Raw genomic sequence first — 26,956 nt, forward strand, 5'->3', positions numbered from 1 at the left:
GTGTACATCTTTAACACTCCAGGTTGGAAAACCCGGCTAGGGAAAAGGGGGTACAGTAAGAAGATTTGGGGGTGGGAGGTCAGGAATACAGCCAGCGAGAATGGGATCACACCCGGCCTGGAAATGAATTCGTGAAGACATTCGTGTACCAGTCAACATTGCTTCACACAAATCTCTTAGGAGAGCCGCTTTGTGTCTGTCCACCTTACTGATCTTAATTCTGGGAGGAAATACCAGGCTGCGCTTCCAAAACTGGCGGAGCCAAGTCCGACTGGAGGAAAAATGCCTGCATATCTCATTGTCTCTAATAGAGGGACTTGCCTGTCACCTAGATCTCAGGACACTCACGGGCACTGACCCCCGCGCTGCCTCTTTGGAGGGCGTGCAGGAAAGGGGGCGGTGGGTTCTGGTCACCGCCTCCCAGCTCACCTGCTCCTCTGGGAAAAGGTCCCCTCCTACTTGTCATGTCCCCTGAGGCACATGGTCGCCCCCTCCTGCCCTGGTTTTTCGGGGCACTGGAAGTGAAACTGTCTGCCATGGGATCCTCACCAAATATTCTACCCAGAAATTAAAACAAACCAAAACAAAGAACCCTGCACAACAGCAGCAAGGCGGGGTTCTGCAGCTCCCCCGTCCCCAGCCCTGCAAAGGAAGGCCCCCGAAACTGCGGGGCAGTTTCCCTCTAAGCTGGCCCAAGCACCCTGCCAGATATGTCTGTAGGGAGACCTTTCTAGCAACCACGGGTAAAAGGTGTAGCTGCTTCTGTGCCTATACACTCATACACTACCAGTGTCTCATTACCAACGTCTATTGGCATACGGATAGTTTCTTTTATCCTACGCGAGAATGAAACGTGTAGAACAAATATGCCCTCTCCTTCAGGGGAGTGGCTGATTATACTGCACACGTCTACGGATCTTTATACGCCTTACACGAGACTTCAAAGGACACTATCAGGGCATTACCCCGCTAAAACGATCCTCTGCTGTCCTCCTGTGGCCATTCAAGGGATAACATGCCGTGCCGCTGTCCGTGGTGCTGAGGCCCCGGCGAAAGCCCTGCGTACACACCAAAAATTCTACCCGGAATAAATACCCCACAACTTCGGCCAGGGAGGCCACGGCGGCAATCATTCCGTCCCCGCCCGGGCCGAAGTCACGGCTCTGACTTCTGCACCTCCTGCTGCCCCCGTCTTGTAAAGAGAGGCCCCAGAGACTGCTGGACTGTGGTTCCCGAGACGGTGACCCGCCCACCCTGCCTAAGGTGCGTGTCTGTCTGGCAAGCGGATGCTCTAACCACTAAGCGACACTGGCTACTGATTCCATCCACTTTCAAAAAGATGAGTTTTAGATCTAGACCATTTGCTCAGTGGATAGAGAGCTGGCTTGCGGACAAAAGGGTCGCGGGTTCGATTCAGGTCAAGGGCACACACTCGAGTTGCAGGGTCCTCCCCGGCCGAGGCCCCGGTCCCGGCCTCTGCACGGGGGGACCGATTGATGCGATATTTGATATTTATCTCCGTCTTTCCTTCTCTCAAAAAATCAGTGGAGCTCTGGGCGGTTTGGCTCAGTGGACAGAGCGTCGGCCTGCGGACTAAAGGGTCCCCAGTGCGACCCCTGGTTTGATTCTGGCCAAGGGCACGTGCCGGGTTGCAGGCTCCATCCCCAGTAGGGGGCATACAAGAGGAAGCTGGTCAAGGATTCTCTCTCTCATCACTGAAATTTCTATCTCTCTCTCTCTCCCGCTTCCTTCCTCCCTGAAGTCAATAAAAGTACACCTTAAAAGATCAATGGAAAAATATCCTTGCGTGAGTATTCAAAGAATACGTAACCATATATGTATTCGAAACCATTCCCAGCCACCCTAACGGGATATAAACATTTCCTCCTACCCGCACTTTTCATGGGCATTTACGTGCAATTGCCCCTGCGAGAAACTAGGGTTTGCATGTCAGTTTCCCTAGCCAAAAAGTCACTTTTATGAGGAGAAACTAGTGCTTATTCGATTGCGAATTCCCAGAAGACAGCAGAGATTTCAAGCCAGGCTTGGTAACTACGTGGCGAATAAACGCATGAAGGAAGAAGGGTCTTTCACAGAACCAGAAGGTGTACATCCCATGTCATCTCATTAACACTCCAGGTTGGAAAGCTCAGCTAGAAAAAAGATTTGGGGGAGGGAGGTCACCAGTACAGCCAGAGAGTATGGGCTCACACCCGGCCTGGAAATGAATTCGTGAAGACATCCGTGCACCAGTCAACATTGCCTGACACAAACCTCTTAGGAGAGCCGCTTTGTGTCTGTCCACCTTACTGATCTTAATTCTGGGCGGAAATACCCGGCTCGGATTCCAAAACTGGCGGAGCCAAGGCCGACTGGAGGACAAAATGCCTGCATATCTCATTGTCTCTGATAGAGGGACTTGCCTGTCACCTAGATCTCAGGACACTCACGGGCACTGACCCCCGCGCTGCCGCTTTGGAGGGCGTGCAGGAAAGGGGGCGGTGGGTTCTGGTCACCACCTCCCAGCTCACCTGCTCCTCTGGGAAAAGGTCCCTTCCTACTTGTCATGTCCCCTGAGGCACGTGGTCGCCCCCTCCTGCCCTGGTTTTTCGGGGCACTGGAAGTGAAACTGTCTGCCATGGGATCCTCACCAAATATTCTACCCAGAAATTAAAACAAACCAAAACAAAGAACCCTGCACAACAGCAGCAAGGCGGGGTTCTGCAGCTCCCCCGTCCCCAGCCCTGCAAAGGAAGGCCCCCGAAACTGCGGGGCAGATTCCCTCTAAGCTGGCCCAAGCACCCTGCCTGATATGTCTGTAGGGAAACGTTTCTAGCAACCACGGGGAAAGGTGTAGCTTCTGTGCCTATAGACTCATACACTACCAGTGTCTCATTACCAACGTCTATTGGCATACGGATAGTTTATTTTATCCTATGCGAGAATGAAACGTGTAGAACAAATATGCCCTCTCCTTCAGGGGAGTGGCTGATTATACTGCACACGTCTACGGATCTTTATACGCCTTACACGAGACTTCAAAGGACACTATCAGGGCATTACCCCGCTAAAACGATCCTTTGCTGTCTTCCTGAGTCCATTCAAGGAATAACAGGCCGTGTCGCTGTCCGTGGTGCTGAGGGCCCGGCGAAAGCCCTGCGTACGCCACCAAAAATTCTACCCCGAATAAATACCCCACAACTTCGGCCAGGGAGGCCACGGCGGCAATCATTCCGTCCCCGCCTGGGCCGAAATCACGACTCTGGCTTCTGCACCTCCTGCTGCCCCCGTCTTGTAAAGGGAGGCCCCAGAGACTGCTGGACTGGGGTTCCCGTGACGGTGACCCGCCCACCCTGCCTAAGGTGCGTGTCTGTCTGGCAAGCGGATGCTCTAACCACTAAGCGACACTGGCTACTGATTCCATCCACTTTCAAAAAGATGAGTTTTAGATCTAGACCATTTGCTCAGTGGATAGAGAGCTGGCTTGCGGACAAAAGGGTCGCGGGTTCGATTCAGGTCAAGGGCACACACTCGAGTTGCAGGGTCCTCCCCGGCCGAGGCCCCGGTCCCGGCCTCTGCACGGGGGGACCGATTGATGCGATATTTGATATTTATCTCCGTCTTTCCTTCTCTCAAAAAATCAGTGGAGCTCTGGGCGGTTTGGCTCAGTGGACAGAGCGTCGGCCTGCGGACTAAAGGGTCCCCAGTGCGACCCCTGGTTTGATTCTGGCCAAGGGCACGTGCCGGGTTGCAGGCTCCATCCCCAGGAGGGGGCATACAGGAGGCAGCCGATCAAGGATTCTCTCTCTCATCACTGAAATTTCTATCTCTCTCTCTCCCGCTTCCTTCCTCTCTGAAGTCAATAAAAGTGCACTTTAAACGATCAATGGAAAAATATCCTTGCGTGAGGATTCAAAGAATACGTAACCATATATGTATTGGAAACCATTCCCAGCAACCCTAACGGGATATAAACATTTCCTCCTACCCGACTTTTCATGGGCATTTACGTGGAATTGCCCCTGCCAGAAACTAGGGTTTGCATGTCAGTTTCCCTGGCCAAAAAGTCACTTTTATGAGGAGAAACTAGTGCTTATTCGATTGGAATTCCGAGAAGACAGCAGAGATTACAAGCCAGGCTTCGTAACTATGTGGCAAATAAACGCATGAAGGAAGAAGGGTCTTTCACAGAACCAGAAGGTGTACATCTTTAACACTCCAGGTTGGAAAACCCGGCTAGGGAAAAGGGGGTACAGTAAGAAGATTTGGGGGTGGGAGGTCAGGAATACAGCCAGCGAGAATGGGATCACACCCGGCCTGGAAATGAATTCGTGAAGACATTCGTGTACCAGTCAACATTGCTTCACACAAATCTCTTAGGAGAGCCGCTTTGTGTCTGTCCACCTTACTGATCTTAATTCTGGGAGGAAATACCAGGCTGCGCTTCCAAAACTGGCGGAGCCAAGTCCGACTGGAGGAAAAATGCCTGCATATCTCATTGTCTCTAATAGAGGGACTTGCCTGTCACCTAGATCTCAGGACACTCACGGGCACTGACCCCCGCGCTGCCTCTTTGGAGGGCGTGCAGGAAAGGGGGCGGTGGGTTCTGGTCACCGCCTCCCAGCTCACCTGCTCCTCTGGGAAAAGGTCCCCTCCTACTTGTCATGTCCCCTGAGGCACGTGGTCGCCCCCTCCTGCCCTGGTTTTTCGGGGCACTGGAAGTGAAACTGTCTGCCATGGGATCCTCACCAAATATTCTACCCAGAAATTAAAACAAACCAAAACAAAGAACCCTGCACAACAGCAGCAAGGCGGGGTTCTGCAGCTCCCCCGTCCCCAGCCCTGCAAAGGAAGGCCCCCGAAACTGCGGGGCAGTTTCCCTCTAAGCTGGCCCAAGCACCCTGCCAGATATGTCTGTAGGGAGACCTTTCTAGCAACCACGGGTAAAAGGTGTAGCTGCTTCTGTGCCTATACACTCATACACTACCAGTGTCTCATTACCAACGTCTATTGGCATACGGATAGTTTCTTTTATCCTACGCGAGAATGAAACGTGTAGAACAAATATGCCCTCTCCTTCAGGGGAGTGGCTGATTATACTGCACACGTCTACGGATCTTTATACGCCTTACACGAGACTTCAAAGGACACTATCAGGGCATTACCCCGCTAAAACGATCCTTTGCTGTCTTCCTGAGTCCATTCAAGGAATAACAGGCCGTGTCGCTGTCCGTGGTGCTGAGGCCCCGGCGAAAACCCTGTGTACACCACCAAAAATTCTACCCGGAATAAATACCCCACAACTTCGTCCAGGGATGCCACGGCGGCAATCATTCCGTCCCCGCCCGGGCCGGAATCACGAGTCTGGCTTCTGCACCTCCTGCTGCCCCCGTCTTGTAAAGAGAGGCCCCAGAGACTGCTGGACTGGGGTTCCCGTGAAGGTGACCCGCCCACCCTGCCTAAGGTGCGTGTCTGTCTGGCAAGCGGATGCTCTAACCACTAACCGACACTGGCTACTGATTCCATCCACTTTCAAAAAGATGAGTTTTAGATCTAGACCATTTGCTCAGTGGATAGAGAGCTGGCTTGCGGACAAAAGGGTCGCGGGTTCGATTCAGGTCAAGGGCACACACTCGAGTTGCAGGGTCCTCCCCGGCCGAGGCCCCGGTCCCGGCCTCTGCACGGGGGGACCGATTGATGCGATATTTGATATTTATCTCCGTCTTTCCTTCTCTCAAAAAATCAGTGGAGCTCTGGGCGGTTTGGCTCAGTGGACAGAGCGTCGGCCTGCGGACTAAAGGGTCCCCAGTGCGACCCCTGGTTTGATTCTGGCCAAGGGCACGTGCCGGGTTGCAGGCTCCATCCCCAGGAGGGGGCATACAGGAGGCAGCCGATCAAGGATTCTCTCTCTCATCACTGAAATTTCTATCTCTCTCTCTCCCGCTTCCTTCCTCTCTGAAGTCAATAAAAGTGCACTTTAAACGATCAATGGAAAAATATCCTTGCGTGAGGATTCAAAGAATACGTAACCATATATGTATTGGAAACCATTCCCAGCAACCCTAACGGGATATAAACATTTCCTCCTTCCCGACTTTTCATGGGCATTTACGTGGAATTGCCCCTGCCAGAAACTAGGGTTTGCATGTCAGTTTCCCTGGCCAAAAAGTCACTTTTATGAGGAGAAACTAGTGCTTATTCGATTGGAATTCCGAGAAGACAGCAGAGATTACAAGCCAGGCTTCGTAACTATGTGGCAAATAAACGCATGAAGGAAGAAGGGTCTTTCACAGAACCAGAAGGTGTACATCTTTAACACTCCAGGTTGGAAAACCCGGCTAGGGAAAAGGGGGTACAGTAAGAAGATTTGGGGGTGGGAGGTCAGGAATACAGCCAGCGAGAATGGGATCACACCCGGCCTGGAAATGAATTCGTGAAGACATTCGTGTACCAGTCAACATTGCTTCACACAAATCTCTTAGGAGAGCCGCTTTGTGTCTGTCCACCTTACTGATCTTAATTCTGGGAGGAAATACCAGGCTGCGCTTCCAAAACTGGCGGAGCCAAGTCCGACTGGAGGAAAAATGCCTGCATATCTCATTGTCTCTAATAGAGGGACTTGCCTGTCACCTAGATCTCAGGACACTCACGGGCACTGACCCCCGCGCTGCCTCTTTGGAGGGCGTGCAGGAAAGGGGGCGGTGGGTTCTGGTCACCGCCTCCCAGCTCACCTGCTCCTCTGGGAAAAGGTCCCCTCCTACTTGTCATGTCCCCTGAGGCACGTGGTCGCCCCCTCCTGCCCTGGTTTTTCGGGGCACTGGAAGTGAAACTGTCTGCCATGGGATCCTCACCAAATATTCTACCCAGAAATTAAAACAAACCAAAACAAAGAACCCTGCACAACAGCAGCAAGGCGGGGTTCTGCAGCTCCCCCGTCCCCAGCCCTGCAAAGGAAGGCCCCCGAAACTGCGGGGCAGTTTCCCTCTAAGCTGGCCCAAGCACCCTGCCAGATATGTCTGTAGGGAGACCTTTCTAGCAACCACGGGTAAAAGGTGTAGCTGCTTCTGTGCCTATACACTCATACACTACCAGTGTCTCATTACCAACGTCTATTGGCATACGGATAGTTTCTTTTATCCTACGCGAGAATGAAACGTGTAGAACAAATATGCCCTCTCCTTCAGGGGAGTGGCTGATTATACTGCACACGTCTACGGATCTTTATACGCCTTACACGAGACTTCAAAGGACACTATCAGGGCATTACCCCGCTAAAACGATCCTTTGCTGTCTTCCTGAGTCCATTCAAGGAATAACAGGCCGTGTCGCTGTCCGTGGTGCTGAGGCCCCGGCGAAAACCCTGTGTACACCACCAAAAATTCTACCCGGAATAAATACCCCACAACTTCGTCCAGGGATGCCACGGCGGCAATCATTCCGTCCCCGCCCGGGCCGGAATCACGAGTCTGGCTTCTGCACCTCCTGCTGCCCCCGTCTTGTAAAGAGAGGCCCCAGAGACTGCTGGACTGGGGTTCCCGTGAAGGTGACCCGCCCACCCTGCCTAAGGTGCGTGTCTGTCTGGCAAGCGGATGCTCTAACCACTAAGCGACACTGGCTACTGATTCCATCCACTTTCAAAAAGATGAGTTTTAGATCTAGACCATTTGCTCAGTGGATAGAGAGCTGGCTTGCGGACAAAAGGGTCGCGGGTTCGATTCAGGTCAAGGGCACACACTCGAGTTGCAGGGTCCTCCCCGGCCGAGGCCCCGGTCCCGGCCTCTGCACGGGGGGACCGATTGATGCGATATTTGATATTTATCTCCGTCTTTCCTTCTCTCAAAAAATCAGTGGAGCTCTGGGCGGTTTGGCTCAGTGGACAGAGCGTCGGCCTGCGGACTAAAGGGTCCCCAGTGCGACCCCTGGTTTGATTCTGGCCAAGGGCACGTGCCGGGTTGCAGGCTCCATCCCCAGGAGGGGGCATACAGGAGGCAGCCGATCAAGGATTCTCTCTCTCATCACTGAAATTTCTATCTCTCTCTCTCCCGCTTCCTTCCTCTCTGAAGTCAATAAAAGTGCACTTTAAACGATCAATGGAAAAATATCCTTGCGTGAGGATTCAAAGAATACGTAACCATATATGTATTGGAAACCATTCCCAGCAACCCTAACGGGATATAAACATTTCCTCCTACCCGACTTTTCATGGGCATTTACGTGGAATTGCCCCTGCCAGAAACTAGGGTTTGCATGTCAGTTTCCCTGGCCAAAAAGTCACTTTTATGAGGAGAAACTAGTGCTTATTCGATTGGAATTCCGAGAAGACAGCAGAGATTACAAGCCAGGCTTCGTAACTATGTGGCAAATAAACGCATGAAGGAAGAAGGGTCTTTCACAGAACCAGAAGTTGTACATCTTTAACACTCCAGATTGGAAAACCCGGCTAGGGAAAAGGGGGTACAGTAAGAAGATTTGGGGGTGGGAGGTCAGGAATACAGCCAGCGAGAATGGGATCACACCCGGCCTGGAAATGAATTCGTGAAGACATTCGTGTACCAGTCAACATTGCTTCACACAAATCTCTTAGGAGAGCCGCTTTGTGTCTGTCCACCTTACTGATCTTAATTCTGGGAGGAAATACCAGGCTGCGCTTCCAAAACTGGCGGAGCCAAGTCCGACTGGAGGAAAAATGCCTGCATATCTCATTGTCTCTAATAGAGGGACTTGCCTGTCACCTAGATCTCAGGACACTCACGGGCACTGACCCCCGCGCTGCCTCTTTGGAGGGCGTGCAGGAAAGGGGGCGGTGGGTTCTGGTCACCGCCTCCCAGCTCACCTGCTCCTCTGGGAAAAGGTCCCCTCCTACTTGTCATGTCCCCTGAGGCACGTGGTCGCCCCCTCCTGCCCTGGTTTTTCGGGGCACTGGAAGTGAAACTGTCTGCCATGGGATCCTCACCAAATATTCTACCCAGAAATTAAAACAAACCAAAACAAAGAACCCTGCACAACAGCAGCAAGGCGGGGTTCTGCAGCTCCCCCGTCCCCAGCCCTGCAAAGGAAGGCCCCCGAAACTGCGGGGCAGTTTCCCTCTAAGCTGGCCCAAGCACCCTGCCAGATATGTCTGTAGGGAGACCTTTCTAGCAACCACGGGTAAAAGGTGTAGCTGCTTCTGTGCCTATACACTCATACACTACCAGTGTCTCATTACCAACGTCTATTGGCATACGGATAGTTTCTTTTATCCTACGCGAGAATGAAACGTGTAGAACAAATATGCCCTCTCCTTCAGGGGAGTGGCTGATTATACTGCACACGTCTACGGATCTTTATACGCCTTACACGAGACTTCAAAGGACACTATCAGGGCATTACCCCGCTAAAACGATCCTCTGCTGTCCTCCTGTGGCCATTCAAGGGATAACACGCCGTGCCGCTGTCCGTGGTGCTGAGGCCCCGGCGAAAGCCCTGCGTACACACCAAAAATTCTACCCCGAATAAATACCCCACAACTTCGGCCAGGGAGGCCACGGTGGCAATCATTCCGTCCCCGCCCGGGCCGAAGTCACGGCTCTGACTTCTGCACCTCCTGCTGCCCCCGTCTTGTAAAGGGAGGCCCCAGAGACTGCTGGACTGGGGTTCCCGTGAAGGTGACCCGCCCACCCTGCCTAAGGTGCGTGTCTGTCTGGCAAGCGGATGCTCTAACCACTAAGCGACACCGGCTACTGATTCAATCCACTTTCAAAAAGATGAGTTTTAGATCTAGACCATTGGCTCAGTGGATAGAGAGCTGGCTTGCGGACAAAAGGGTCACGGGTTCGATTCAGGCCAAGGGCACACACTCGAGTTGCAGGGTCCTCCCCGACCGAGGCCCCGGTCCCGGCCTCTGCACGGGGGACCAATTGATGCAATATTTGATATTTATCTCCGTCTTTCCTTCTCTCAAAAAATCAGTGGAGCTCTGGGCGGTTTGGCTCAGTGGACAGAGCGTCGGCCTGCGGACTAAAGGGTCCCCAGTGCGACCCCTGGTTTGATTCTGGCCAAGGGCACGTGCCGGGTTGCAGGCTCCATCCCCAGTAGGGGGCATACAAGAGGAAGCTGGTCAAGGATTCTCTCTCTCATCACTGAAATTTCTATCTCCCTCTCTCCCGCTTCCTTCCTCTCTGAAGTCAATAAAAGTACACTTTAAAAGATCAATGGAATAATATCCTTGCGTGAGGATTCAAAGAATACGTAACCATATATATATTCGAAACCATTCCCAGCCACCCTAACGGGATATAAACATTTCCTCCTACCCGCACTTTTCATGGGCATTTACGTGGAATTGCCCCTGCGAGAAACTAGGGTTTGCATGTCAGTTTCCCTAGCCAAAAAGTCACTTTTATGAGGAGAAACTAGTGCTTATTCGATTGCGAATTCCCAGAAGACAGCAGAGATTACAAGCCAGGCTTGGTAACTACGTGGCGAATAAACGCATGAAGGAAGAAGGGTCTTTCACAGAACCAGAAGGTGTACATCCCATGTCATCTCATTAACACTCCAGGTTGGAAAGCTCAGCTAGAAAAAAGATTTGGGGGAGGGAGGTCACCAGTACAGCCAGAGAGTATGGGCTCACACCCGGCCTGGAAATGAATTCGTGAAGACATCCGTGCACCAGTCAACATTGCCTGACACAAACCTCTTAGGAGAGCCGCTTTGTGTCTGTCCACCTTACTGATCTTAATTCTGGGCGGAAATACCCGGCTCGGCTTCCAAAACTGGCGGAGCCAAGTCCGACTGGAGGACAAAATGCCTGCATATCTCATTGTCTCTGATAGAGGGACTTGCCTGTCACCTAGATCTCAGGACACTCACGGGCACTGATCCCCGCGCTGCCGCTTTGGAGGGCGTGCAGGAAAGGGGGCGGTGGGTTCTGGTCACCACCTCCCAGCTCACCTGCTCCTCTGGGAAAAGGTCCCTTCCTACTTGTCATGTCCCCTGAGGCACGTGGTCGCCCCCTCCTGCCCTGGTTTTTCGGGGCACTGGAAGTGAAACTGTCTGCCATGGGATCCTCACCAAATATTCTACCCAGAAATTAAAACAAACCAAAACAAAGAACCCTGCACAACAGCAGCAAGGCGGGGTTCTGCAGCTCCCCCGTCCCCAGCCCTGCAAAGGAAGGCCCCCGAAACTGCGGGGCAGATTCCCTCTAAGCTGGCCCAAGCACCCTGCCTGATATGTCTGTAGGGAAACGTTTCTAGCAACCACGGGGAAAGGTGTAGCTTCTGTGCCTATAGACTCATACACTACCAGTGTCTCATTACCAACGTCTATTGGCATACGGATAGTTTATTTTATCCTATGCGAGAATGAAACGTGTAGAACAAATATGCCCTCTCCTTCAGGGGAGTGGCTGATTATACTGCACACGTCTACGGATCTTTATACGCCTTACACGAGACTTCAAAGGACACTATCAGGGCATTACCCCGCTAAAACGATCCTTTGCTGTCTTCCTGAGTCCATTCAAGGAATAACAGGCCGTGCCGCTGTCCGTGGTGCTGAGGGCCCGGCGAAAGCCCTGCGTACGCCACCAAAAATTCTACCCCGAATAAATACCCCACAACTTCGGCCAGGGAGGCCACGGCGGCAATCATTCTGTCCCCGCCCGGGCCGAAATCAGGACTCTGGCTTCTGCACCTCCTGCTGCCCCCGTCTTGTAAAGGGAGGCCCCAGAGACTGCTGGACTGTGGTTCCCGAGACGGTGACCCGCCCACCCTGCCTAAGGTGCGTGTCTGTCTGGCAAGCGGATGCTCTAACCACTAAGCGACACTGGCTACTGATTCCATCCACTTTCAAAAAGATGAGTTTTAGATCTAGACCATTGGCTCAGTGGATAGAGAGCTGGTTTGCGGAAAAAAGGGTCGCGGGTTCGATTCAGGTCAAGGGCACACACTCGAGTTGCAGGGTCCTCCCCGGCCGAGGCCCCGGTCCCGGGCTCTGCACGGGGGGACCGATTGATGCGATATTTGATATTTATCTCCGTCTTTCCTTCTCTCAAAAAATCAGTGGAGCTCTGGGCGGTTTGGCTCAGTGGATAGAGCGTCGGCCTGCGGACTAAAGGGTCCCCAGTGCGACCCCTGGTTTGATTCTGGCCAAGGGCACGTGCCGGGTTGCAGGCTCCATCCCCAGGAGGGGGCATACAGGAGGCAGCCGGTCAAGGATTCCCTCTCTCATCACTGAAATTTCTATCTCTCTCTCTCCTGCTTCCTTCCTCTCTGAAGTCAATAAAAGTGCACTTTAAAATATCAATGGAAAAATATCCTTGCGTGAGGATTCAAAGAATACGTAACCATATATGTATTCGAAACCATTCCCAGCCACCCTAACGGGATATAAACATTTCCTCCTACTCGCACTTTTCATGGGCATTTACGTGGAATTGCCCCTGCGAGAAACTAGGGTTTGCATGTCAGTTTCCCTAGCCAAAAAGTCACTTTTATGAGGAGAAACTAGTGCTTATTCGATTGCGAATTCCCAGAAGACAGCAGAGATTTCAAGCCAGGCTTGGTAACTACGTGGCGAATAAACGCATGAAGGAAGAAGGGTCTTTCACAGAACCAGAAGGTGTACATCCCATGTCATCTCATTAACACTCCAGGTCGGAAAGCTCAGCTAGAAAAAAGATTTGGGGGAGGGAGGTCACCAGTACAGCCAGAGAGAATGGGCTCACACCCGGCCTGGAAATGAATTCGTGAAGACATTGGTGCACCAGTCAACATTGCCTCACACAAACCTCTTAGGAGAGCCGCTTTGTGTCTTTCCACCTGACCGATCTTAATTCCGGGCGGAAATACCCGGCTCGGCTTCCCAAACTGGCGGAGCCAATTCCGACGGAGGAAAAATGCATGCATATCTCATTGTCTCTGATAGAGGGACTTGCCTGTCACCTAGATCTCAGGACACTCACGGGCACTGACCCCCGCGCTGCCGCATTGGAGGGCGTGCAGGAAAGGGGGCGGTGGGTTCTGGTCACCGCCTCCCAGCTCACCTGCTCCTCTGGGAAAAGGTCCCTTCCTACTTGTCATGTCCCCTGAGGCACGTGGTCGCCCCCTCCTGCCCTGGTTTTTCGGGGCACTGGAAGTGAAACTGTCTGCCATGGGATCCTCACCAAATATTCTACCCAGAAATTAAAACAAACCAAAACAAAGAACCCTGCACAACAGCAGCAAGGCGGGGTTCTGCAGCTCCCCCGTCCCCAGCCCTGCAAAGGAAGGCCCCCGAAACTGCGGGGCAGATTCCCTCTAAGCTGGCCCAAGCACCCTGCCTGATATGTCTGTAGGGAAACGTTTCTAGCAACCACGGGGAAAGGTGTAGCTTCTGTGCCTATAGACTCATACACTACCAGTGTCTCATTACCAACGTCTATTGGCATAAGGATAGTTTATTTTATCCTATGCGAGAATGAAACGTGTAGAACAAATATGCCCTCTCCTTCAGGGGAGTGGCTGATTATACTGCACACGTCTACGGATCTTTATACGCCTTACACGAGACTTCAAAGGACACTATCAGGGCATTACCCCGCTAAAACGATCCTTTGCTGTCTTCCTGAGTCCATTCAAGGAATAACAGGCCGTGCCGCTGTCCGTGGTGCTGAGGGCCCGCGAAAGCCCTGCGTACGCCACCAAAAATTCTACCCCGAATAAATACCCCACAACTTCGGCCAGGGAGGCCACGGCGGCAATCATTCCGTCCCCGCCTGGGCCGAAATCACGACTCTGGCTTCTGCACCTCCTGCTGCCCCCGTCTTGTAAAGGGAGGCCCCAGAGACTGCTGGACTGGGGTTCCCGTGACGGTGACCCGCCCACCCTGCCTAAGGTGCGTGTCTGTCTGGCAAGCGGATGCTCTAACCACTAAGCGACACTGGCTACTGATTCCATCCACTTTCAAAAAGATGAGTTTTAGATCTAGACCATTGGCTCAGTGGATAGAGAGCTGGCTTGCGGACAAAAGGGTCGCGGGTTCGATTCAGGTCAAGGGCACACACTCGAGTTGCAGGGTCCTCCCCGGCCGAGGCCCCGGTCCCGGCCTCTGCACGGGGGGACCGATTGATGCGATATTTGATATTTATCTCCGTCTTTCCTTCTCTCAAAAAATCAGTGGAGCTCTGGGCGGTTTGTCTCAGTGGACAGAGCGTCGGCCTGCGGACTAAAGGGTCCCCAGTGCGACCCCTGGTTTGATTCTGGCCAAGGGCACGTGCCGGGTTGCAGGCTCCATCCCCAGGAGGGGGCATACAGGAGGCAGCCGATCAAGGATTCTCTCTCTCATCACTGAAATTTCTATCTCTCTCTCTCCCGCTTCCTTCCTCTCTGAAGTCAATAAAAGTGCACTTTAAACGATCAATGGAAAAATATCCTTGCGTGAGGATTCAAAGAATACGTAACCATATATGTATTGGAAACCATTCCCAGCAACCCTAACGGGATATAAACATTTCCTCCTACCCGACTTTTCATGGGCATTTACGTGGAATTGCCCCTGCCAGAAACTAGGGTTTGCATGTCAGTTTCCCTGGCCAAAAAGTCACTTTTATGAGGAGAAACTAGTGCTTATTCGATTGGAATTCCGAGAAGACAGCAGAGATTACAAGCCAGGCTTCGTAACTATGTGGCAAATAAACGCATGAAGGAAGAAGGGTCTTTCACAGAACCAGAAGGTGTACATCTTTAACACTCCAGGTTGGAAAACCCGGCTAGGGAAAAGGGGGTACAGTAAGAAGATTTGGGGGTGGGAGGTCAGGAATACAGCCAGCGAGAATGGGATCACACCCGGCCTGGAAATGAATTCGTGAAGACATTCGTGTACCAGTCAACATTGCTTCACACAAATCTCTTAGGAGAGCCGCTTTGTGTCTGTCCACCTTACTGATCTTAATTCTGGGAGGAAATACCAGGCTGGGCTTCCAAAACTGGCGGAGCCAAGTCCGACTGGAGGAAAAATGCCTGCATATCTCATTGTCTCTAATAGAGGGACTTGCCTGTCACCTAGATCTCAGGACACTCACGGGCACTGACCCCCGCGCTGCCTCTTTGGAGGGCGTGCAGGAAAGGGGGCGGTGGGTTCTGGTCACCGCCTCCCAGCTCACCTGCTCCTCTGGGAAAAGGTCCCCTCCTACTTGTCATGTCCCCTGAGGCACGTGGTCGCCCCCTCCTGCCCTGGTTTTTCGGGGCACTGGAAGTGAAACTGTCTGCCATGGGATCCTCACCAAATATTCTACCCAGAAATTAAAACAAACCAAAACAAAGAACCCTGCACAACAGCAGCAAGGCGGGGTTCTGCAGCTCCCCCGTCCCCAGCCCTGCAAAGGAAGGCCCCCGAAACTGCGGGGCAGTTTCCCTCTAAGCTGGCCCAAGCACCCTGCCAGATATGTCTGTAGGGAGACCTTTCTAGCAACCACGGGTAAAAGGTGTAGCTGCTTCTGTGCCTATACACTCATACACTACCAGTGTCTCATTACCAACGTCTATTGGCATACGGATAGTTTCTTTTATCCTACGCGAGAATGAAACGTGTAGAACAAATATGCCCTCTCCTTCAGGGGAGTGGCTGATTATACTGCACACGTCTACGGATCTTTATACGCCTTACACGAGACTTCAAAGGACACTATCAGGGCATTACCCCGCTAAAACGATCCTCTGCTGTCCTCCTGTGGCCATTCAAGGGATAACACGCCGTGCCGCTGTCCGTGGTGCTGAGGCCCCGGCGAAAGCCCTGCGTACACACCAAAAATTCTACCCCGAATAAATACCCCACAACTTCGGCCAGGGAGGCCACGGTGGCAATCATTCCGTCCCCGCCCGGGCCGAAGTCACGGCTCTGACTTCTGCACCTCCTGCTGCCCCCGTCTTGTAAAGGGAGGCCCCAGAGACTGCTGGACTGGGGTTCCCGTGAAGGTGACCCGCCCACCCTGCCTAAGGTGCGTGTCTGTCTGGCAAGCGGATGCTCTAACCACTAAGCGACACCGGCTACTGATTCAATCCACTTTCAAAAAGATGAGTTTTAGATCTAGACCATTGGCTCAGTGGATAGAGAGCTGGCTTGCGGACAAAAGGGTCACGGGTTCGATTCAGGCCAAGGGCACACACTCGAGTTGCAGGGTCCTCCCCGACCGAGGCCCCGGTCCCGGCCTCTGCACGGGGGACCAATTGATGCAATATTTGATATTTATCTCCGTCTTTCCTTCTCTCAAAAAATCAGTGGAGCTCTGGGCGGTTTGGCTCAGTGGACAGAGCGTCGGCCTGCGGACTAAAGGGTCCCCAGTGCGACCCCTGGTTTGATTCTGGCCAAGGGCACGTGCCGGGTTGCAGGCTCCATCCCCAGTAGGGGGCATACAAGAGGAAGCTGGTCAAGGATTCTCTCTCTCATCACTGAAATTTCTATCTCCCTCTCTCCCGCTTCCTTCCTCTCTGAAGTCAATAAAAGTACACTTTAAAAGATCAATGGAATAATATCCTTGCGTGAGGATTCAAAGAATACGTAACCATATATATATTCGAAACCATTCCCAGCCACCCTAACGGGATATAAACATTTCCTCCTACCCGCACTTTTCATGGGCATTTACGTGGAATTGCCCCTGCGAGAAACTAGGGTTTGCATGTCAGTTTCCCTAGCCAAAAAGTCACTTTTATGAGGAGAAACTAGTGCTTATTCGATTGCGAATTCCCAGAAGACAGCAGAGATTACAAGCCAGGCTTGGTAACTACGTGGCGAATAAACGCATGAAGGAAGAAGGGTCTTTCACAGAACCAGAAGGTGTACATCCCATGTCATCTCATTAACACTCCAGGTTGGAAAGCTCAGCTAGAAAAAAGATTTGGGGGAGGGAGGTCACCAGTACAGCCAGAGAGTATGGGCTCACACCCGGCCTGGAAATGAATTCGTGAAGACATCCGTGCACCAGTCAACATTGCCTGACACAAACCTCTTAGGAGAGCCGCTTTGTGTCTGTCCACCTTACTGATCTTAATTCTGGGCGGAAATACCCGGCTCGGCTTCCAAAACTGGCGGAGCCAAGTCCGACTGGAGGACAAAATGCCTGCATATCTCATTGTCTCTGATAGAGGGACTTGCCTGTCACCTAGATCTCAGGACACTCACGGGCACTGATCCCCGCGCTGCCGCTTTGGAGGGCGTGCAGGAAAGGGGGCGGTGGGTTCTGGTCACCACCTCCCAGCTCACCTGCTCCTCTGGGAAAAGGTCCCTTCCTACTTGTCATGTCCCCTGAGGCACGTGGTCGCCCCCTCCTGCCCTGGTTTTTCGGGGCACTGGAAGTGAAACTGTCTGCCATGGGATCCTCACCAAATATTCTACCCAGAAATTAAAACAAACCAAAACAAAGAACCCTGCACAACAGCAGCAAGGCGGGGTTCTGCAGCTCCCCCGTCCCCAGCCCTGCAAAGGAAGGCCCCCGAAACTGCGGGGCAGATTCCCTCTAAGCTGGCCCAAGCACCCTGCCTGATATGTCTGTAGGGAAACGTTTCTAGCAACCACGGGGAAAGGTGTAGCTTCTGTGCCTATAGACTCATACACTACCAGTGTCTCATTACCAACGTCTATTGGCATACGGATAGTTTATTTTATCCTATGCGAGAATGAAACGTGTAGAACAAATATGCCCTCTCCTTCAGGGGAGTGGCTGATTATACTGCACACGTCTACGGATCTTTATACGCCTTACACGAGACTTCAAAGGACACTATCAGGGCATTACCCCGCTAAAACGATCCTTTGCTGTCTTCCTGAGTCCATTCAAGGAATAACAGGCCGTGCCGCTGTCCGTGGTGCTGAGGGCCCGGCGAAAGCCCTGCGTACGCCACCAAAAATTCTACCCCGAATAAATACCCCACAACTTCGGCCAGGGAGGCCACGGCGGCAATCATTCTGTCCCCGCCCGGGCCGAAATCAGGACTCTGGCTTCTGCACCTCCTGCTGCCCCCGTCTTGTAAAGGGAGGCCCCAGAGACTGCTGGACTGTGGTTCCCGAGACGGTGACCCGCCCACCCTGCCTAAGGTGCGTGTCTGTCTGGCAAGCGGATGCTCTAACCACTAAGCGACACTGGCTACTGATTCCATCCACTTTCAAAAAGATGAGTTTTAGATCTAGACCATTGGCTCAGTGGATAGAGAGCTGGTTTGCGGAAAAAAGGGTCGCGGGTTCGATTCAGGTCAAGGGCACACACTCGAGTTGCAGGGTCCTCCCCGGCCGAGGCCCCGGTCCCGGCCTCTGCACGGGGGGACCGATTGATGCGATATTTGATATTTATCTCCGTCTTTCCTTCTCTCAAAAAATCAGTGGAGCTCTGGGCGGTTTGGCTCAGTGGATAGAGCGTCGGCCTGCGGACTAAAGGGTCCCCAGTGCGACCCCTGGTTTGATTCTGGCCAAGGGCACGTGCCGGGTTGCAGGCTCCATCCCCAGGAGGGGGCATACAGGAGGCAGCCGGTCAAGGATTCCCTCTCTCATCACTGAAATTTCTATCTCTCTCTCTCCTGCTTCCTTCCTCTCTGAAGTCAATAAAAGTGCACTTTAAAATATCAATGGAAAAATATCCTTGCGTGAGGATTCAAAGAATACGTAACCATATATGTATTCGAAACCATTCCCAGCCACCCTAACGGGATATAAACATTTCCTCCTACTCGCACTTTTCATGGGCATTTACGTGGAATTGCCCCTGCGAGAAACTAGGGTTTGCATGTCAGTTTCCCTGGCCAAAAAGTCACTTTTATGAGGAGAAACTAGTGCTTATTCGATTGGAATTCCGAGAAGACAGCAGAGATTACAAGCCAGGCTTCGTAACTATGTGGCAAATAAACGCATGAAGGAAGAAGGGTCTTTCACAGAACCAGAAGGTGTACATCTTTAACACTCCAGGTTGGAAAACCCGGCTAGGGAAAAGGGGGTACAGTAAGAAGATTTGGGGGTGGGAGGTCAGGAATACAGCCAGCGAGAATGGGATCACACCCGGCCTGGAAATGAATTCGTGAAGACATTCGTGTACCAGTCAACATTGCTTCACACAAATCTCTTAGGAGAGCCGCTTTGTGTCTGTCCACCTTACTGATCTTAATTCTGGGAGGAAATACCAGGCTGGGCTTCCAAAACTGGCGGAGCCAAGTCCGACTGGAGGAAAAATGCCTGCATATCTCATTGTCTCTAATAGAGGGACTTGCCTGTCACCTAGATCTCAGGACACTCACGGGCACTGACCCCCGCGCTGCCTCTTTGGAGGGCGTGCAGGAAAGGGGGCGGTGGGTTCTGGTCACCGCCTCCCAGCTCACCTGCTCCTCTGGGAAAAGGTCCCCTCCTACTTGTCATGTCCCCTGAGGCACGTGGTCGCCCCCTCCTGCCCTGGTTTTTCGGGGCACTGGAAGTGAAACTGTCTGCCATGGGATCCTCACCAAATATTCTACCCAGAAATTAAAACAAACCAAAACAAAGAACCCTGCACAACAGCAGCAAGGCGGGGTTCTGCAGCTCCCCCGTCCCCAGCCCTGCAAAGGAAGGCCCCCGAAACTGCGGGGCAGTTTCCCTCTAAGCTGGCCCAAGCACCCTGCCAGATATGTCTGTAGGGAGACCTTTCTAGCAACCACGGGTAAAAGGTGTAGCTGCTTCTGTGCCTATACACTCATACACTACCAGTGTCTCATTACCAACGTCTATTGGCATACGGATAGTTTCTTTTATCCTACGCGAGAATGAAACGTGTAGAACAAATATGCCCTCTCCTTCAGGGGAGTGGCTGATTATACTGCACACGTCTACGGATCTTTATACGCCTTACACGAGACTTCAAAGGACACTATCAGGGCATTACCCCGCTAAAACGATCCTCTGCTGTCCTCCTGTGGCCATTCAAGGGATAACACGCCGTGCCGCTGTCCGTGGTGCTGAGGCCCCGGCGAAAGCCCTGCGTACACACCAAAAATTCTACCCCGAATAAATACCCCACAACTTCGGCCAGGGAGGCCACGGTGGCAATCATTCTGTCCCCGCCCGGGCCGAAGTCACGGCTCTGACTTCTGCACCTCCTGCTGCCCCCGTCTTGTAAAGGGAGGCCCCAGAGACTGCTGGACTGGGGTTCCCGTGAAGGTGACCCGCCCACCCTGCCTAAGGTGCGTGTCTGTCTGGCAAGCGGATGCTCTAACCACTAAGCGACACCGGCTACTGATTCAATCCACTTTCAAAAAGATGAGTTTTAGATCTAGACCATTGGCTCAGTGGATAGAGAGCTGGCTTGCGGACAAAAGGGTCACGGGTTCGATTCAGGCCAAGGGCACACACTCGAGTTGCAGGGTCCTCCCCGACCGAGGCCCCGGTCCCGGCCTCTGCACGGGGGACCAATTGATGCAATATTTGATATTTATCTCCGTCTTTCCTTCTCTCAAAAAATCAGTGGAGCTCTGGGCGGTTTGGCTCAGTGGACAGAGCGTCGGCCTGCGGACTAAAGGGTCCCCAGTGCGACCCCTGGTTTGATTCTGGCCAAGGGCACGTGCCGGGTTGCAGGCTCCATCCCCAGTAGGGGGCATACAAGAGGAAGCTGGTCAAGGATTCTCTCTCTCATCACTGAAATTTCTATCTCCCTCTCTCCCGCTTCCTTCCTCTCTGAAGTCAATAAAAGTACACTTTAAAAGATCAATGGAATAATATCCTTGCGTGAGGATTCAAAGAATACGTAACCATATATATATTCGAAACCATTCCCAGCCACCCTAACGGGATATAAACATTTCCTCCTACCCGCACTTTTCATGGGCATTTACGTGGAATTGCCCCTGCGAGAAACTAGGGTTTGCATGTCAGTTTCCCTAGCCAAAAAGTCACTTTTATGAGGAGAAACTAGTGCTTATTCGATTGCGAATTCCCAGAAGACAGCAGAGATTACAAGCCAGGCTTGGTAACTACGTGGCGAATAAACGCATGAAGGAAGAAGGGTCTTTCACAGAACCAGAAGGTGTACATCCCATGTCATCTCATTAACACTCCAGGTTGGAAAGCTCAGCTAGAAAAAAGATTTGGGGGAGGGAGGTCACCAGTACAGCCAGAGAGTATGGGCTCACACCCGGCCTGGAAATGAATTCGTGAAGACATCCGTGCACCAGTCAACATTGCCTGACACAAACCTCTTAGGAGAGCCGCTTTGTGTCTGTCCACCTTACTGATCTTAATTCTGGGCGGAAATACCCGGCTCGGCTTCCAAAACTGGCGGAGCCAAGTCCGACTGGAGGACAAAATGCCTGCATATCTCATTGTCTCTGATAGAGGGACTTGCCTGTCACCTAGATCTCAGGACACTCACGGGCACTGATCCCCGCGCTGCCGCTTTGGAGAGCGTGCAGGAAAGGGGGCGGTGGGTTCTGGTCACCACCTCCCAGCTCACCTGCTCCTCTGGGAAAAGGTCCCTTCCTACTTGTCATGTCCCCTGAGGCACGTGGTCGCCCCCTCCTGCCCTGGTTTTTCGGGGCACTGGAAGTGAAACTGTCTGCCATGGGATCCTCACCAAATATTCTACCCAGAAATTAAAACAAACCAAAACAAAGAACCCTGCACAACAGCAGCAAGGCGGGGTTCTGCAGCTCCCCCGTCCCCAGCCCTGCAAAGGAAGGCCCCCGAAACTGCGGGGCAGATTCCCTCTAAGCTGGCCCAAGCACCCTGCCTGATATGTCTGTAGGGAAACGTTTCTAGCAACCACGGGGAAAGGTGTAGCTTCTGTGCCTATAGACTCATACACTACCAGTGTCTCATTACCAACGTCTATTGGCATACGGATAGTTTATTTTATCCTATGCGAGAATGAAACGTGTAGAACAAATATGCCCTCTCCTTCAGGGGAGTGGCTGATTATACTGCACACGTCTACGGATCTTTATACGCCTTACACGAGACTTCAAAGGACACTATCAGGGCATTACCCCGCTAAAACGATCCTTTGCTGTCTTCCTGAGTCCATTCAAGGAATAACAGGCCGTGCCGCTGTCCGTGGTGCTGAGGGCCCGGCGAAAGCCCTGCGTACGCCACCAAAAATTCTACCCCGAATAAATACCCCACAACTTCGGCCAGGGAGGCCACGGCGGCAATCATTCTGTCCCCGCCCGGGCCGAAATCAGGACTCTGGCTTCTGCACCTCCTGCTGCCCCCGTCTTGTAAAGGGAGGCCCCAGAGACTGCTGGACTGTGGTTCCCGAGACGGTGACCCGCCCACCCTGCCTAAGGTGCGTGTCTGTCTGGCAAGCGGATGCTCTAACCACTAAGCGACACTGGCTACTGATTCCATCCACTTTCAAAAAGATGAGTTTTAGATCTAGACCATTGGCTCAGTGGATAGAGAGCTGGTTTGCGGAAAAAAGGGTCGCGGGTTCGATTCAGGTCAAGGGCACACACTCGAGTTGCAGGGTCCTCCCCGGCCGAGGCCCCGGTCCCGGGCTCTGCACGGGGGGACCGATTGATGCGATATTTGATATTTATCTCCGTCTTTCCTTCTCTCAAAAAATCAGTGGAGCTCTGGGCGGTTTGGCTCAGTGGATAGAGCGTCGGCCTGCGGACTAAAGGGTCCCCAGTGCGACCCCTGGTTTGATTCTGGCCAAGGGCACGTGCCGGGTTGCAGGCTCCATCCCCAGGAGGGGGCATACAGGAGGCAGCCGGTCAAGGATTCCCTCTCTCATCACTGAAATTTCTATCTCTCTCTCTCCTGCTTCCTTCCTCTCTGAAGTCAATAAAAGTGCACTTTAAAATATCAATGGAAAAATATCCTTGCGTGAGGATTCAAAGAATACGTAACCATATATGTATTCGAAACCATTCCCAGCCACCCTAACGGGATATAAACATTTCCTCCTACCCGCACTTTTCATGGGCATTTACGTGGAATTGCCCCTGCGAGAAACTAGGGTTTGCATGTCAGTTTCCCTAGCCAAAAAGTCACTTTTATGAGGAGAAACTAGTGCTTATTCGATTGCGAATTCCCAGAAGACAGCAGAGATTTCAAGCCAGGCTTGGTAACTACGTGGCGAATAAACGCATGAAGGAAGAAGGGTCTTTCACAGAACCAGAAGGTGTACATCCCATGTCATCTCATTAACACTCCAGGTCGGAAAGCTCAGCTAGAAAAAAGATTTGGGGGAGGGAGGTCACCAGTACAGCCAGAGAGAATGGGCTCACACCCGGCCTGGAAATGAATTCGTGAAGACATTGGTGCACCAGTCAACATTGCCTCACACAAATCTCTTAGGAGAGCCGCTTTGTGTCTGTCCACCTTACTGATCTTAATTCTGGGAGGAAATACCAGGCTGGGCTTCCAAAACTGGCGGAGCCAAGTCCGACTGGAGGAAAAATGCCTGCATATCTCATTGTCTCTAATAGAGGGACTTGCCTGTCACCTAGATCTCAGGACACTCACGGGCACTGACCCCCGCGCTGCCTCTTTGGAGGGCGTGCAGGAAAGGGGGCGGTGGGTTCTGGTCACCGCCTCCCAGCTCACCTGCTCCTCTGGGAAAAGGTCCCCTCCTACTTGTCATGTCCCCTGAGGCACGTGGTCGCCCCCTCCTGCCCTGGTTTTTCGGGGCACTGGAAGTGAAACTGTCTGCCATGGGATCCTCACCAAATATTCTACCCAGAAATTAAAACAAACCAAAACAAAGAACCCTGCACAACAGCAGCAAGGCGGGGTTCTGCAGCTCCCCCGTCCCCAGCCCTGCAAAGGAAGGCCCCCGAAACTGCGGGGCAGATTCCCTCTAAGCTGGCCCAAGCACCCTGCCTGATATGTCTGTAGGGAAACGTTTCTAGCAACCACGGGGAAAGGTGTAGCTTCTGTGCCTATAGACTCATACACTACCAGTGTCTCATTACCAACGTCTATTGGCATAAGGATAGTTTATTTTATCCTATGCGAGAATGAAACGTGTAGAACAAATATGCCCTCTCCTTCAGGGGAGTGGCTGATTATACTGCACACGTCTACGGATCTTTATACGCCTTACACGAGACTTCAAAGGACACTATCAGGGCATTACCCCGCTAAAACGATCCTTTGCTGTCTTCCTGAGTCCATTCAAGGAATAACAGGCCGTGCCGCTGTCCGTGGTGCTGAGGGCCCGCGAAAGCCCTGCGTACGCCACCAAAAATTCTACCCCGAATAAATACCCCACAACTTCGGCCAGGGAGGCCACGGCGGCAATCATTCCGTCCCCGCCCGGGCCGAAATCAGGACTCTGGCTTCTGCACCTCCTGCTGCCCCCGTCTTGTAAAGGGAGGCCCCAGAGACTGCTGGACTGGGGTTCCCGTGACGGTGACCCGCCCACCCTGCCTAAGGTGCGTGTCTGTCTGGCAAGCGGATGCTCTAACCACTAAGCGACACTGGCTACTGATTCCATCCACTTTCAAAAAGATGAGTTTTAGATCTAGACCATTGGCTCAGTGGATAGAGAGCTGGCTTGCGGACAAAAGGGTCGCGGGTTCGATTCAGGTCAAGGGCACACACTCGAGTTGCAGGGTCCTCCCCGGCCGAGGCCCCGGTCCCGGCCTCTGCACGGGGGGACCGATTGATGCGATATTTGATATTTATCTCCGTCTTTCCTTCTCTCAAAAAATCAGTGGAGCTCTGGGCGGTTTGGCTCAGTGGACAGAGCGTCGGCCTGCGGACTAAAGGGTCCCCAGTGCGACCCCTGGTTTGATTCTGGCCAAGGGCACGTGCCGGGTTGCAGGCTCCATCCCAAGGAGGGGGCATACAGGAGGCAGCCGATCAAGGATTCTCTCTCTCATCACTGAAATTTCTATCTCTCTCTCTCCCGCTTCCTTCCTCTCTGAAGTCAATAAAAGTGCACTTTAAACGATCAATGGAAAAATATCCTTGCGTGAGGATTCAAAGAATACGTAACCATATATGTATTGGAAACCATTCCCAGCAACCCTAACGGGATATAAACATTTCCTCCTACCCGACTTTTCATGGGCATTTACGTGGAATTGCCCCTGCCAGAAACTAGGGTTTGCATGTCAGTTTCCCTGGCCAAAAAGTCACTTTTATGAGGAGAAACTAGTGCTTATTCGATTGGAATTCCGAGAAGACAGCAGAGATTACAAGCCAGGCTTCGTAACTATGTGGCAAATAAACGCATGAAGGAAGAAGGGTCTTTCACAGAACCAGAAGGTGTACATCTTTAACACTCCAGGTTGGAAAACCCGGCTAGGGAAAAGGGGGTACAGTAAGAAGATTTGGGGGTGGGAGGTCAGGAATACAGCCAGCGAGAATGGGATCACACCCGGCCTGGAAATGAATTCGTGAAGACATTCGTGTACCAGTCAACATTGCTTCACACAAATCTCTTAGGAGAGCCGCTTTGTGTCTGTCCACCTTACTGATCTTAATTCTGGGAGGAAATACCAGGCTGGGCTTCCAAAACTGGCGGAGCCAAGTCCGACTGGAGGAAAAATGCCTGCATATCTCATTGTCTCTAATAGAGGGACTTGCCTGTCACCTAGATCTCAGGACACTCACGGGCACTGACCCCCGCGCTGCCTCTTTGGAGGGCGTGCAGGAAAGGGGGCGGTGGGTTCTGGTCACCGCCTCCCAGCTCACCTGCTCCTCTGGGAAAAGGTCCCCTCCTACTTGTCATGTCCCCTGAGGCACGTGGTCGCCCCCTCCTGCCCTGGTTTTTCGGGGCACTGGAAGTGAAACTGTCTGCCATGGGATCCTCACCAAATATTCTACCCAGAAATTAAAACAAACCAAAACAAAGAACCCTGCACAACAGCAGCAAGGCGGGGTTCTGCAGCTCCCCCGTCCCCAGCCCTGCAAAGGAAGGCCCCCGAAACTGCGGGGCAGTTTCCCTCTAAGCTGGCCCAAGCACCCTGCCAGATATGTCTGTAGGGAGACCTTTCTAGCAACCACGGGTAAAAGGTGTAGCTGCTTCTGTGCCTATACACTCATACACTACCAGTGTCTCATTACCAACGTCTATTGGCATACGGATAGTTTCTTTTATCCTACGCGAGAATGAAACGTGTAGAACAAATATGCCCTCTCCTTCAGGGGAGTGGCTGATTATACTGCACACGTCTACGGATCTTTATACGCCTTACACGAGACTTCAAAGGACACTATCAGGGCATTACCCCGCTAAAACGATCCTCTGCTGTCCTCCTGTGGCCATTCAAGGGATAACACGCCGTGCCGCTGTCCGTGGTGCTGAGGCCCCGGCGAAAGCCCTGCGTACGCCACCAAAAATTCTACCCCGAATAAATACCCCACAACTTCGGCCAGGGAGGCCACGGTGGCAATCATTCCGTCCCCGCCCGGGCCGAAGTCACGGCTCTGACTTCTGCACCTCCTGCTGCCCCCGTCTTGTAAAGGGAGGCCCCAGAGACTGCTGGACTGGGGTTCCCGTGAAGGTGACCCGCCCACCCTGCCTAAGGTGCGTGTCTGTCTGGCAAGCGGATGCTCTAACCACTAAGCGACACCGGCTACTGATTCAATCCACTTTCAAAAAGATGAGTTTTAGATCTAGACCATTGGCTCAGTGGATAGAGAGCTGGCTTGCGGACAAAAGGGTCACGGGTTCGATTCAGGCCAAGGGCACACACTCGAGTTGCAGGGTCCTCCCCGACCGAGGCCCCGGTCCCGGCCTCTGCACGGGGGACCAATTGATGCAATATTTGATATTTATCTCCGTCTTTCCTTCTCTCAAAAAATCAGTGGAGCTCTGGGCGGTTTGGCTCAGTGGACAGAGCGTCGGCCTGCGGACTAAAGGGTCCCCAGTGCGACCCCTGGTTTGATTCTGGCCAAGGGCACGTGCCGGGTTGCAGGCTCCATCCCCAGTAGGGGGCATACAAGAGGAAGCTGGTCAAGGATTCTCTCTCTCATCACTGAAATTTCTATCTCCCTCTCTCCCGCTTCCTTCCTCTCTGAAGTCAATAAAAGT

Source organism: Plecotus auritus (genome assembly GCF_963455305.1).
Source record: "Plecotus auritus genome assembly, chromosome: 15".
NCBI lineage: Eukaryota > Metazoa > Chordata > Mammalia > Chiroptera > Vespertilionidae > Plecotus > Plecotus auritus.